Source organism: Clupea harengus, chromosome 2 (assembly GCF_900700415.2).
Source record: "Clupea harengus chromosome 2, Ch_v2.0.2, whole genome shotgun sequence".
In the NCBI taxonomy this organism is placed as follows: domain Eukaryota; kingdom Metazoa; phylum Chordata; class Actinopteri; order Clupeiformes; family Clupeidae; genus Clupea; species Clupea harengus.
This window is the reverse complement of record NC_045153.1, coordinates 2,946,900-2,962,188: the sequence shown is the minus strand read 5'-3', so window position 1 is coordinate 2,962,188 and position 15,289 is coordinate 2,946,900. Positions and strand designations below refer to the sequence as shown.

Sequence of the window (15,289 nt, the reverse complement as noted above, 5' to 3'; positions counted from 1 at the left end):
TGACACCTGTGCCATGGGACTCAACAGCACCTCCTCCACACTGACACCTGTGCCATGGGACTCAACAGCATGAAGTGGGCACATTTACTGGGCTCAGATGAAGTCCCTTTAGACCTGCACATCCTGCCACCATCACAGTTCTGAATGGTACAGGGTTACCAGGCAACCAGGCATTGTGTAAATAACAACAAGTTTTACAGGCTGTCTGCCATCAGCAAAGACAATCACTGAAGCAATGTATTCATCTTTGCATCTTAGTTAGTAAGGATGAAAGGGTTGTCTTTGCTGTATCTGTACATTATGGGATTGTAAGTACATGACACTGTCCTGTTTAACATCTTGTGCTAAATGTATTGAGAGATTTGTCATGTGACTTTTGATATTCATGGCAACGTGTGTCTTGATAGTGAATGTAGGTTGTAACTGGAGTTCAAGGGCCCTCTTGTGGCAGTTCAATATGACTGCACAAATAAATGTGTTTTGTTTTTTATCCCTATATAGCCTATATTTATGTGTGCCATACCAAAGGTAGTCCTGGCAATATATATTATAGTTATAATATATATTACAGTTTTGAACTGTATATATTTGAAAAGTAGACGATTGAAGTTTTCTGAGGGTGTTATTTCTATGTCTATAAGACAAAAGCCTGCAGAGACTTGATTTGTGTATTGCTAAAATGTTTGGGTCTCAGGTCAAGGGTCAACCCTGGAGCAGTGGAGCAGTTTGGTGCAGATTACTAGGACCCCTGTGACCTCTGGGCCCCTGTGACCTCTGGGCTCCTGTGACCTCTGGGCTCCTGTGACCTCTGGGCCCCTGTGACCTCTGGGCCCTGAGCCTCTGTGTGTCCATGCAGTGATCCAGGCCAGAGAATGAACAACAATTAAGTGGAATAAGAAGATAATTTCAGTTCCAATAAATGTGTGTTATGTTGAATGCTACTGTTTCTGGCAAAATTAGACTAAAACGTTTGTTGTATGTCTTATTCTGAGGTAGAATGTAAGGAACTATATGTTGTGGATGTGGCAGCTGTACACTGATAGGGTGTGAAACAGTACATTTTTGGCACAAAACTAAACTAAAAGTACCTTGATCCTACCCTAAGGCTGATCACGCTCCTTACCTCTTCAGAGTGCGGGAGAGAGAAGAGAGCATAGGTGTTGTCTTTGTCCACCAGGGCAGGGGGATCAGGTCGGTTAAGGTGACAGTTACAGGTTGATTGGAGGAGAGGCTGATGTTCCAATAAATGTATGATATCTTCAATGATAATGTTTCTGGCAAATGTTGAGTGAGACTGTGAAAGGAACAATAGTTTGTGGATGTGGCAGCTGTACACTGATAGGGTGTGAAGTATCTGTTGGTAATGTTTGGCAAAACAGGTGTCGACCTAAAAAGCACCTTGGGCCCCAATTCAGCTGTGAATGTGCTGCAGTGGAGGCCATTATTTGAATAAAGCAGATCACTCTCCTTACTATCCCCCATGAACTTAGATTTTAAATCAGAACTAAAGATAGATTTGAAGATAGACAGTCAGGGTGTAAGGGCATGAGAGACTCAGCATGTCTCTCCTCAGTGTCATGAGCTCAGCATGTCTCTCCTCAGTGTCATGAACTCAGCATGTCTCTCCTCAGTGTCATGAACTCAGCATGTCTCTCCTCAGTGTCATGAGCTCAGCATGTCTCTCCTCAGTGTCATGAGCTCAGCATGTCTCTCCTCAGTGTCATGAACTCAGCATACTGAGGGTGTATGTCAGCATATACTGACATCATAGAGTACCAAATTGTGGGCGATCATTTTGTGCCCCTCCTAAGATGTGTACAAATAATTGGTAAAAACAAAGATACAATCACTATTAACTACGACAAACCACACTACGTACGTGTCTCTAAAAGACATATCAGCGATATAGCCATTGAAGTCAAGACGGATCAGAATTACAACGTGCCTTTTAAGTACGGCAAGGTCGTTGTAAAACTACATTTTAGACCTGTGAAACAAACACATCATTTTTAAAATAATGAAGCCCTTCAGCATATCCGCTGACCCTCAGCGATATGTAGCCTATTATCATAACCAGGCCGGCGGCGTTATGCCCGGGTTTGCTGGTGGTACCACTATGTATGGGGCGCGTCTTGGGGGTTTATTCAGGGGGCTTTTTCGTATGGCTATGCCTCTATTGAGAAAAGGCATCGGTATTGCTAAACCACATCTAAAAGCTGCTGCTAAAAATATTGTCGATGATGTCATATCTAGAGTTGTGAATCATCGTGGAGACCAAGCCCAGGATGGTTCAGGTATGCTGGTGATGAGTCGTACCAGGTCGAAAAGACCTCCAGGGGTGAGGCGTGTCTCGACAACAATAAAAAATAGGGGCAAGCCTAAGAAACGCTCAGTGACTAAACGGAAGACGCCTGGTACACAACTTAGAAGCGCGAGCGTGAAAAAGAAGTTTAAAAATATATTATGATTATGGCTCTAATACACGTATTGTCTGAAGAGTGTGTTGAGCTAGATTTATTTACAGTACCTATGACACAAACAACGATTGAAAAAACTACCTATGTTGAGATAGCTCCTATAACAGCTTTGTCGGATACATCGCCCCTGGAATTTTTTCATTGCCGGGAATGGTGATGACTATATAGATTTGAATAACTCACTTTTGTATACAAGGATCAAAATCACAAAACCGGATGGCTCGAATATTGATGCTGGCGCCAAGGTGGGATTAGTGAATTATCCTTGGGCCACAATCTTCTCACAGGTTGACGTCTCATTGGGTGATCGACTGATCTCACAGGAGTCAAATACCTATCCATATCGCTGTATCATAGAATGTCTCATGAATTGACAGGCAGACTCTGGAATCTCTGTTCTCTGTGGGTTTGTTTTACAAAGACATAGGCGGCCATATGGACATACCAGACCCCGTAGGAGCTAACAGTGGGCTGCAGAAGAGAGCCACATTCACAGCAAACAGTAGAGTTGTAGAACTGTTAACGCCTATCCACAGTGATATCTTTTTTCAAGAAAAACTGATGTTGAAAAATGTGGATATCAGAATCAGATTGACCCGGGCAAAGGATGAATTCTGTCGAATTAAGGCTGATGATGTGGACTATAAAATTAGTATGTTTCGGCGTCACTATTTGTGAAAAAAGCATCTGTATCAGCAGCCGTAAGACTGGGACACGCGCATGCCTTACTCTCTGCAACAGCTAAATACCCGGTTGACAGGGTCTGTCTAAAGAATTTCTCAATACCCACTGGTACTAGGGTTGCCAATCAAGAAAATCTCTTTATGGGGACACTGCCCAAATCTATCATAATAGCAATGGTTGATAATGATGCATTTACAGGTGCCTATGATAAGAATCCATTTTAGAATTTCTGGCTCTCTATGTGGATGGCTTGCAACATCCAGCAAAGCCTTTACAACCCCAGTATTTACAGGGGGCTGCTGTGCGTGAATTTTACCAGTTGGCCTTAGCCACAGGCAGACATTTAAAAAATAGGGCCATGGTGATAGATCGTGAAGATTTTTTACATGGCTATACCCTATACGCCTTCAATCTCTCACCTGACGAAGAGTGTGGTCAACATCCCATTAATTAAGTCGGGTAATATCAGATTAGAAACACGTTTCAGGCAGCCGCTACGCAGCACTATAAATGTAATAGTTTGCCATATTTGATAGTATAATAGTGGTGTCAAATCGTAGACAGGTCCTAATTGATTATTACTGAGGTCATGAACACCCTACAGCTATCGGCGGTTATGGCAACGTTTTCCAAAAACACCCATTTCCTTAGGGTGTTAGCATGCGATCAACTACCTCACAACCCAATACAACAGCTACCGGTGTCGGTTATAATCAACACCCATAGCTCAGACCTGTCTGGTGAGCATTGGCTCGCTGTATACATAACACCTACTGGCTCCGCTTGCTTTTTCGACAGCTTTGGTAACAAACCAAACTCACAACTGTTCCCCGTATCTATCTACACATTTTTAAAAACAAACTGTTCTACTCTGCAATTTTCAAACAGACAAGTGCAAGACTATGCAGCCATCACATGTGGTGAGCATTGTGTCTTCTTCTAAGATGTTGAATGGTTTAAACTATGCAGATGTGATGTCAAAATATTCTCATGATTTGTTAAGAAATGATAATATAGTCTCAACATTTGTGAAAAAACTACAGCCCTGTAAATGTAGTTCTAATATGTTATGCTGTATCCAACATGTACAAGATGGTGCAAAGTTTTCTAACCAAATTAAACAATGAAAAAGACAAAGACAATAACAACAGTTTAAGGCTTTTTATTGATGAAAAATGAACATAAACATGGCAAAATGCATAACAGGGTTATTTGGTATATGTACTGTTATACACAGAATGCACATAATATCTGTATTTACATTTATTTCACAAAGGTTTTTTATTTTCATTATACAATACATGTACACACAATCAATACATAATTAAAACGTCAACCACCTCGAAATATCTACATCAGGTGATAAAAGCTCTGTTCTTGCTAAAACTCTAGCAGGCGTAACATAATTGGGTGTTACAGGTCTTTTCAAACATTCGACCAACTGTTGAACTTCCCTATTAGGAAATGAGGACATTGGTGTATTTAAACTGGCCATGGCACTCAGAAATTCATCCCACCCCCGAGGCCTACATCTAATCTTGAGGCGCTGTGGCACTTTTTACCAAATCAATTATATGTGTACCAGGCACAACCACCTTGTTGAAAACAAACTCACCCGACTCACTCCAAGACGCTGTATCTTGAGAGTCAAGAATTTTCTCTAATATATGCTGGGCATTCTTTTTACATCTCAATGGTATACTTTATAAAATATCATCATCCAAACCAGTATTTGTAACTGGGGCTGTTAACGGTGTAATGAGACCCGTGTTTACAGGGTCTTGGGGTAAACTTAATTTCAAAGTAGTTGTCTCGAGAGCCCCCTGTTTAACCAATGCCAAATATCTCTGCAACAAGGCACTATACAGTTTAGCTTTTTCATGTTGTTCCATGTCGGTCCTACTCAAACAATTTTTTATAGATGTATCCAACTCGTTTTCGGCACTCTGTCTTAGATTGGTTGGTGTTTCATTATGCTTTAAGCTATCCAGCTGTTGCTGGCGCACCAAATACATTTTCCACCGGATGCAATGAAAGCAAATCTGTTCTGAGCCGAAATGAGTCTGGTGTCTTAGTTTTATAATCAACCATGAGGTAACCATGTGGTTTCTCTGTAGCATCTTTAAAACACTCCATAAAATATTGTGTATTACCAGGGTACATTTGCCTAGCCAAGACGGACACTTGATGGTTATCCTGTACATTCTTGATCAATATTAGATAATTTGTGTTTAGACTAATAGTCCGGCTGGATTTACCTTGAAAAAACAGATTCTGCACCAGATACATCACACTGAGATTACGGTGGTGTACAAATTGTGTAAATGCTTTTTCAACCTGACCATTACTACTGGCATCTTTCATAACATCGTCAGGAATCAGCTAATTGTTTTTGGACACAGGTAATAACAGATCATCTAGCGCTTTAGGTATGCCTTCTATGAAATTAATGGGTCTTATTTTCAACAGTTCATCATAAAGAGGCTGCCAGCATATATATATATACAATGTTATTAATCTATTACAAATCACATGGTCAGCATACATTATCAAAATTTTTACAAAATATGTTTTCCCCGAGTTGGACGGGCCACTGATCATACATGAGAAAGGGTGTTGCAGTCTAAAATCAAAATTAACAACAGTCAAACCAGTATTAAAGATAGCCATTTTAACATACCTACAAACAATTAGTATCCGTATGGTATTGTTGAGTAGTCAGGACATAAAACCCGTTTGTTGTACACAACTCTGAAGCGTTTAACATCTACTTTATTTTTTAGAGTGAGGTGTCTCTTATTGCGCACAATATTGTCAGAGTGTGCTATGATGTGGTGCGTGCTGTTGCGATTGATCACGTGATGATCAACCAGGTCAATCAGTGTATCTAATCTGATGAGTTTAGAATTGTCAGCATTCAGGGTGACACCCTTGGCCTTCATGCATGTCTTCCCCAGGGCCGTCCTGTATCCATATGTTTTCGGCCCGCCAGAACAGAACTCCACAATATGATCCCCTACAGCCAACTCATCTGTGAGATCGCCTAAATACGGCCCTAGTGGTGGTTCCCAGTCACCGTCTTTTGAAACAAATATCACACTGTCGGTGTCACATTACAACACTCTATCACCTAACTTATCCATGACATTATACAATTCAAGACGGGCGTGAGCCGTGGTAAACACACCAATGAATACATTTATGTTGGAGGTCTGTCCCCCAACACCATTAGGATAACGCCACTGCAACAAAGCCACATCCTCTGAGACAAATGAAAAATGACATATTTCATGCTCTTTGTCAAATATATGCTTTGCAAAGTGGTCTGGGTTTTTGCAAATTTCCTTGGTGGGGAGATTCTCACACATAGAAAACCTCCCCCACAGAGTATTTAAAGGTATCTTGCTAATCGCGGGGTTCACAGATATCTTTTGGGGGTTCAACCTAACCCCCTCCTTCTCAAAATAGTTGTCAACATAGGCCTGTTTCTCAACCTCCGATGATACATGGGCTGGATACCCACTGGACTCTTGTTTAAATTGTAGAAATGTTTTCACATAGTCTGAAAACAGAGAGTCAGATGTTTGCGGAAGTGCCAAACCTCATCAATCTTGAAGGCTGTTGAGAAGGGTTACACAGTTGTCATCAGCTCAAGACTGACCCAACAACCTGAAAGAGCCCTTTCATCATTGCTATGCGCACACGGTGTAAGCTGATTCTCCAATTGTACACAGGTCCGACACAGAGGAAACATTAACTTGCCACCACTGCGATATGGTAGGACTGGATGTAGCAGACCCTTTTGGGGGGTAGACAGTGGCTTTGACTAACCCAAAATAATTTTCCAAGCGGTCCAAAATCTTTCAAAATGATCTGAGGGTGCCCTATAGGGTAGATTTTTCGAGCCTGACAATATGGATAAAGACTTGTAAAGTCCACAAAACAAATCCTTTCATCAGCTTCTGCTTTGTGATACAATTTGTAAGCATTTGTCCTACCCCCAAAGAGACGGTCTCTCGGCTTCAACCGCTCCGGGTGTATGTATGTAGTCATAAACTCCATAACAGAGACATCATTCAGTTTGGCCACCTGCCACTCACACAACTTCCACCTTTAAACCATAACCCTAAGACAATGTTTATACTTTGTCATCAAAGTGTTTTCTTAGGAGGCTGTAAGGCACTTTTGACAGGGGATGGATATGGCGAGCCTTGTAACGGCAGGCATGCCCGTGGTGCATGGACCCATTAAATTCCAGAGAAAATCTCTCACCAGCCTGCTCATAGTAGCCATCTAGGTAATATTTCCCAAAGACATCGCCATCGCTTAGAGCATGACTGACCTGGACATTTCGCTGAGTTTTCAGAAATTCCAGCCATTCAACTGACACATTGGAGAACGCCTTATGCTGGTTAACGTATGCATTGTTATGCGTCAGAGCCAACGTGTCTCTGGGTAGGAAGTGTGTCTTATAAACAGCCATACAACACGACGGTAGTGTGATTTGATTAAAGGGGTCTATGTCAGTAGACATGCTTCACGCAGCAAAACCACATCATGTCTACCATACGCATACAACTCCTTTTGAAAATCAAACACGTCATCATGGATACCACGGTACCAGACATCAAACACTGCTCTATCCTGATCAGACATGTTCCCATAACCATAGTATTTCTTATCAGGATATGCCCCCACATAGCTCATTGTTGTCCTTGGTGTTAAAGAGGTGTGGGAAATATCCCTTAGCGCTAGTGGCCAGGTTAAAGGCAGCGGGGGTGTTAGCCAGTCGCATAGGAATGGTTGAATAGCTGTCTATGAACTGTTGTTTAAAGCGTGCGTCATACATATAGGTGACTACACCCCGTCATTATCACCTGTGGGGTGACACCCATGTTGGTGAAGTGTTCCAACAGCAATATGTTGTCAAACCCGGCGGCATTGTGTGCCATCAATGTATGTCCAATATACTTGGAGCATCTAAAATGGTTGAAAAGCCTGGGTACGCAATCATCTCAGCTGTAAACTCATACCTGTCACCGGTTATGGCGCAGGCAAAATTAGCCATGTGTTTACCACCTTCAAAGCGGGTCTCTAGATGAAAAAAAAATGTATTTATTATCCACCTTCTGCTGTTTGATAGGTTGTATGAAACAGCTGTGATTGCCATCAGGGGTCAGACGCTGTCTACAATGGTGACATACTGCTTCAGCACATGTATGTACTTTAGGATTCTCCACACACACCCGATAACGTCTGCTACAATCCTTGCAATATTTAGTTATATCACAAGGGGATGCTAAAAAACCTGAACGACACCGGGGCACTGCTTGCTTGTGCTTCTGAAAACAATAATTAGATTTGCAATACCGGCTACAATGTACAATGTATAGCTACCCCTTGCATCCTGTGCCAGTCATGATCATGACAGATATCGCATGTGTATTTACAGCGATGGTGTGTACTATCTTCATACCCCATGTAACAAAACTTGCATACATAAGTTACACCCTTGAAGCCCTTCAGATTCAGAATCCCATGATAGTGACCGTCATGTAAGTAAAAATGAGCTGTTCTATCGGGCGGTGTGTCATTACCCTGATAATGTATCAATTGGCCATCATTATCCCTGTAAAAGACAACAACTTTAACGTTGAACGCTGTCTCAAATTTAGCAACATCACTAAAGCATATCATCTGTTCTGGTGTGAACCCCACACGTCTCTGCATACCTACTGCAATAGCCTCTAAACTATCTGATGTGGTGTGTGGATTTAGATAATTTGCTAAAGACAGGGCAAAGCAGAGATTATTTGACCTATTAAGAGGTGAGAACAAGTGCATCCTATTCTTCTTAATAACCTCATCATGGGCCAGATCCCGTAATTTTCGACGGGCTCCACCGTGTCTATTACGGGCGATAGCTAAGGTTAGCTCTAAAGATTGATGAGTCGAGATGGCTGTATTGCTCTGCAACACTTTCTCAATAGCCTCAATAAGATCGTCTAAACCATAGCCATTTACTGGGGTCAACATGACATTCACATCACCTGTAAGACTAGGCCCTCTCAATGTGATATTAAGGATGCCATTTACCGGCCAGTAGTCTTGACACAGCGACAATATCATCCAATGCATCATGTATATGCATCATATACGCTGCCATATCTGTAGCCACAACATCCCTAAAGTTTACTAATCTATGCACCATCATACTGTTAAAACGCGGACGACCCTCAATACGATAGTCACCCACATAACCACCATGTCGTACCAACGCCTCTATGGCTACGCTATCCAGATTCTGCCTGTTATACACAATAGGGGTAACAGGTCTTGCCACCCCAGAACCCCTCTGTAAAACACTGCCGACATCCACCACAACACTACAACAATCATGACTAGTCGATAGTACAACACCAGCACCTAGCACACCAATATCTACATCCCGTCTGTTGCGCCTATCAACTAAAACAGGATTGAGACACTGTCTATCGCCAGTCACGGGTATCATACCAACAACGCCAGAGCCAACATGCAGAACACCTGAACCATGTTCATTGAGGGCCCTGGGTACAACATTATTGTTCACTGAACCTGCATCAGCCGCTGTCTGTGTATCATACGGGTCTGCGTGGTTCGTGTTGTTATCAGACCAATATGTGTTAAGCATTACATTCAGCTGCCGGATATCTTCATGCCTGTCTAAGCTATTACCAACGTCAGAACCTGCACGACCATCAACTGAACTATGTTCATTGAGGCCCCTGTGTACAATATTATTATACACTGCACTTTCATCATCCGTTGTATATCTATCATACGGGGCTGTGATGTGTGTGTGGTTATCAGGCCAATATGTGTTAAGCATTACATTCAGCTGTCGGATATCTTCGCTCAGGGTAATTATGTTACCCTGGTTTGGATCACTACGCTTGCGTTTGTTGGTGGACAACATATTTATGTCACGACCCACTCAATTGACTACCAATAAAGATACTAATAGCACTTAACCAATAATCTAGACAACAGACAGAATATTTAAAAAGTATAAACCCTTATTACCCAGTTTAAATGGGGGAAAATATGGACAGATATGCAACAGTGCAAACTATTATATGGGGGAAAACATAGCCAAACACGATACAATAACACATAACAGCTGTGGAAAAAAACATCTACCCAACACAATACAATATTACATAACACCTGTGGACAAAAACATAGAGCCAAACACCCTACAATATTACACAATCTGTGGAGGAAAACATAGACCCAAACACTGCCATATTACACATTACCTGTGGAAAAAAAGAGCCAAACACACTGTAACATTACATAAAAGCTGTGGAAAAAAATACATAAACCAAATACAATGCCAAACAGACACCACCTCAACATCTCAATGTCGTTTTCAAAGCTTTTAAACACTGATGCAGAGCAGCCTAGTCTACGGTGCTAAGATTGTTTACTTCTCTGTTAGCAGAGACTAACCTATTCAACGTTAAGCCCTGGGCATCCACTTTAGCATTGACACTATGCAATTCCTTAACCATTACAGAGTTAAAACCTGTGAATTCACCAGCCAATGTCGCCACTGTTGAATGTAACGCTCTCATACCACAACGCATTCCTACCACTATAGCTTTTATCCCCTTTGTCTCATTCACATCTGTCTTTATACTACGTGTTTCATGCATTAGATACCTCACACGTGATGCTAGCTGTCTATCCAAACGCCTTGTACTAGCTACACCTACTGCACCCACCACATCACCATTTTGAATAAGGCCTTGCCCATACCTCTGATCAGCCACTGGGGTCTGTGTCTGTTGGTGTTGCGATCCGCTGTTTGAGTTTAGTTGCGATATCAGTCCAGAATTGTCGTTTGTAGTTGTCTGTAGTACGCTGACGTGTGTCCCTGTTGCAGGCGTAGCCACTGCTCCGTCACAATCGTTGTTGACCAACCCGTCACGTCTTTGCTGATCGTTCTCGCCCCTTGCTGCTTCAGCTGTGAGCGAGCCACTGTCCCAGTTGAAGTCCGCTTGATCCCAGTTAGTTATCTCATTGTCTGTCCACGCGCAGATACTCGTCAGCTGGTCTGTCAATTCCACGATGTCGCTACTCCCACAAACCACCGTAGGTAGTTGGATTTCTGAAAATAACATTGACAAAAGCATATAATTAACACCCCCTCTAAACACCCACACGTTTTTACCTGGAACCCCATTCAAATAGTATGGCTAGCCATATTTGGTTACATGCTAACGGTTATATCAACACCATCTCACCCGGCACCAGCTCGTCAGACACAATGGGTGTGTTAGCCTTCTTGCTGGGCTCAATGGTGACTGGTTCCGCTGACCGTCTCTTCATGGACAAACGCGATGGTTGTTTAACACTCAATAGCTGGTCCATGTAGGACCCAGGTTCGCCCACATCATCTGTGAGATCTTCCAACGCGGTTAATGCTAATAGTAAACAGAAAGCACGTTAGTACAGATAACATATAAATTGCCTCTATTAATCTTACAATCTTGTATCAGACCATTGTAGTACTTACATGAGTTTGTATCGGGTCCACTGTTATAACTATACAAATGGGCTGTAGGCACGGCACCGTCGATAGGATCTGATATTGGTAAAACCACATGTATTAGAATGTTAAGCATAACTTATTTAGTTAGTTTTTAAAGTAGGGAGAAGACTTACAATATAAATTGGATGTTGTAGATCCAACATATTGCTGCGTGATTATAGCTCCATGCACTGTAAAAAGAGGAGGTTAGCTATTAGCTGTAAACTAAATGTTTTTACAACCATGTTAAAATGTATTAATGTATCATACTTACACTGTTGGTCGTGACTTGTGAGACCTTCACCTATGGCCAGTCCAAATAATTCTGCATCTTCTAAAAATGTAAAAATAAGCCTGTATATTAACAAAAAGACATTAGCATTGCTGCAGTACAAAAACACATAAAGACCTATATACAATGTAGGCAGTATACACGAACTCTTTAACTTACCCAAGTTGAGGCCAGCTGTGAGGGACCGGGCGGTCACCCCACGTTGTTTTGGGAGGTTGCGACTGGACTGGGTGGTGTTGTTGGGAAGGGTGCAGGAGATGGTGGCCTTCATATAAAAATATTCTTCTCTTTTATTAACCGGGGGAATTCTCTACATCAACCCCAAACCATTGCACACAAAATAAACAAACATAAAATCACATTCACCAAGCACTCACAGTGCTACATTTAACTAGGCACAACTTCCTTTGCAGAATGGAGCTTGGCACAATTCCCTTAGCAGAAATAGACTATGCACAATTAACCACGCAGACTTAAACTAGGCACAATTCACTATGCAGACCAATATTAGGTACAATTCACTACGCAGACTTAAACGAGACACAATTCACTATGCAGACTCACACTAGGCACACTTCACTACGCATAGGTTAACTATAGTCCAGATTCTAACTAAGCACCATTATTACTTATCACAGTTCAGCAGAGCACACATAACAAGGCACAAGGTGTCCACACAGCTATACACAGCTTCCCCTCCACCTCACAACAGGTAAGGGTTGCTCACAAATGCCTTCTCAATGCTTTCTGTTCAAAAGCTCTCTGCAAAGTTCTCTCATGGCCATCTCCAGAAAAGTCTCCCTCAATGAACATGAGGCGCCCTTTAAATAGGGGCCGCCAGCTGAGTTCAGTTGAAGCAATTTGGCCTCCCGGGTCCAGCCACTATGGTGGGGGAGCCCGGATCGAACCATTGTGGCGGGGGAGTCCACCTCACACCAAGGCCAAACTCTTCCAGAGACAGTGAGAAGGGGAAGAAAATGTCACCTTCTCACACCAGCCATGTTGATGGTAGTATGTTCTCTGTAGTCTTCCACTCTTTTCAAAACCACGCGTAAATTGTCTCACCTATTCCATGGTATTTATACCCTGTTAGAAGGCCTAGCGCAAAAAAATTAAAATTGTATTTATTTATTTATTTGCATTTTTTTTATACTTAATTTCTGAGTTGTTTAATGTGTTTTTTTTATTTATTTTGTCTGTTTTGTTTTTTATGGTTTGTTTATGTATTGTTCTTCTGTACTATGTAGCCTCAATCAGGGCATTGCTGCAAAAGAGCCCTGGGGTACGTTCGTCGTAGGATTGAAGCTAAGTTAATCAATTGGCCTTTTAGCCCGTTAAGATTAGCGAGCTGATTGAGAACAGCAAATATCGGTTCGTTAACGGCTGATCCGCATCCAAATCATGTGGTTAATTTCAACCAGGCTAAACTTACCGGGGCATTTGCGCGTGCACGTCCTACTTCAAAAGGCAGGAAAGGTCGATCACCAAAACAATGATTTTCTAGCGGTATAATGGTTCTAAACTCAAAGAAAAGGGCTCTTTTTTTCTCCGCTGGCCAGCAGGAGATGAACATGAACGCTTATGAAGAATACAAGACCATAATCATGGCAAAATTCAACACCGCCACCGCTGTGAGAGCAAGATGTGTTGGGATGTTTATAGGGTGATATCTATGTATGAATACCTGACGGCAAGTGTCAACTAGTACAGAGGTTCTCTCTACCGGTTCGAAACTACAAGGTTGCTAGTTCAAATCCCCTAACCTCCTTCCTCGATATAATTCTACATTTTCTTGTAAGTCGCTTTGAATAAAAGCGTCTGTTAAATGACTAAATGTATTAATAACAAATACAATAAATTGAAGCAGTGAAAATAAATTGTCTGTATTTCTCTTTATTCTTATCATGAGTCCACCTTAATCATTTTCTACAATAATGATATGCTATGGTGTACTAATAACGCTCATATAATTATGAGTGCTTTGTTCTCCGCATCACCGATACTACAAAAATGTACCACTCGCAAAAAAGCGCAAGACAGTCAATGTTCGACTGTGGTGTTTGCAATAAATGACTCGAGAAGGTCTTGTAAATGAATGATTCTTTGTCGGCTGAATCGGTAGCGCTCATACAAGAATAATTGATCTTGGCGATTGCAAAGAACGCTCTCCCTCCGCTAATCTTATTAACTATCTAATATCAGTCCTTGGTCAATGGGATCCCTCCTTTTTCCGGGGGTGTGGCAAGCTTATCCAGCTACACTTAAGTTAGCCTGCCCTGGAGCAGGTTAGTGCTAATCGATATGTAACTATGGTGATTTATCAAAAGTTGCTTCCACGAACCAAAAAGAGGGGCGTTTTTTATCTTAGCCTGAAAATTAGCTCGCTAAACCGCTTAGCGAGCTACGACGAATACCCCCCTGAGCTCAGTCAATTCTCCCTGAATAAACAATGATGATGATGAAACCCCCTCCCTGACCCTCGTCAGTGGCGGGCGACACGACACCCCCTTCTACTATCATAGCCTCTCCCCCTACGAAGTACCATACCTGTATTAACTATACTTTTAAACATTTAAAATAACTTACCCTATTCTTAACTTATAGTCATAGTATAGAGTCTATCACCTTTCTACCCTTCAGAAAAAAGTAAACACATAATATCTGATGATTACATATATATGTATAATGTCCTTTTAACAACATAGAGCAACCAAACCTAACCGACTAGTGATGACCCGTTTATATTTAGTTTTAACATTGTGTGTGTGTGTGTGTGTTTTTGTGTGTGTGTGTGTGTGTGTGTGTGTGTGTGTGTGTGTGTGTGTGTGTGTGTGTGGGTGTGTGTGTGTGTGTGTGTGTGTGTTTTTGTGTGTGTGTGTGTGTGTGTGTGTGTATGTGTGTGTGTGTGTATGTGTGTGTGTGTGTGTGTGTGTGTGTGTGTGTGTGTGTGTCTGTATCTCAGTATTCATTATAAGTTATAATTTATAACCACTCTGTTTGGTGTAATATACAGACATATATTTATACAACACTTGTTTTCATTGTTTTATAATATACCTGTAAAACACAAACTGTATACACAAACTTGTGAGTCTCTTTGGATGAAAGCAGCTGGTAAATGACTAAATATAATATACATGTAAACTAATCGTGTGTCTGGGGGTTTGTTGCAACTGTAGCTTATTTTGTTAACCCACATGGCTTATGCGCTAGACGCACCCTTTATGTTTAACACAGCTAGACCCTCTAAAACATTAT

At 41.7% G+C, this 15,289-nt stretch overlaps 1 long non-coding RNA gene across 1 annotated transcript; it reads right to left on the bottom strand.

The window, feature by feature from the left end:
* Positions 1–7,892: 7,892 nt before the first annotated feature.
* On the bottom strand, positions 7,893–11,791 carry LOC116223551. Its single transcript, XR_004165140.2, has 3 exons — positions 11,725–11,791; positions 11,453–11,632; positions 7,893–11,316 (listed from the first exon to the last, which is right to left on the bottom strand). It is a non-coding gene; the product is annotated as an uncharacterized LOC116223551 (long non-coding RNA).
* Positions 11,792–15,289: the final 3,498 nt, after the last annotated feature.